The sequence below is a fragment of the Morone saxatilis genome, unplaced genomic scaffold (assembly GCF_004916995.1).
Source record: "Morone saxatilis isolate NCDOM2014 unplaced genomic scaffold, NCSU_SB_2.0 Contig10, whole genome shotgun sequence".
Classification (NCBI taxonomy): domain Eukaryota; kingdom Metazoa; phylum Chordata; class Actinopteri; family Moronidae; genus Morone; species Morone saxatilis.
In genome coordinates this window covers 18,579,031-18,579,263 of record NW_023339652.1, presented here as the reverse complement: position 1 = coordinate 18,579,263, position 233 = coordinate 18,579,031, and the positions used below count along the sequence as shown (strand labels likewise).

Genomic DNA, 233 nt, shown 5'->3' with positions numbered 1-233 from the left:
GGAGGAAGAGGAGGAAGAGGAGAGTAATTAGGATTTCTGTTGACAGCATGGGTGTGTGTAAGGTGTACTGAATTGGTTCCTTGTTCATTTCAGTGAGACTCCAACAAAAAATATTCAGGTTTAAAAACATAAAGATATAACGCCAGACAGTTAAATCGTGAAATAAATATGTGAGGATTCAAAGTGGTGAGATGAAAAATTAATCATGGCATCACTTCACAAAAGGAAATATG

The 233-nt window shown here is 36.1% G+C and overlaps 1 protein-coding gene across 1 annotated transcript in view; it reads left to right on the top strand.

The window, feature by feature from the left end:
* Positions 1 to 233, top strand: part of arhgef39 (Rho guanine nucleotide exchange factor (GEF) 39) — a 64,035-nt gene that overhangs the window by 42,712 nt on the left and 21,090 nt on the right. The gene's annotated exons all lie outside the window — the stretch shown is intronic.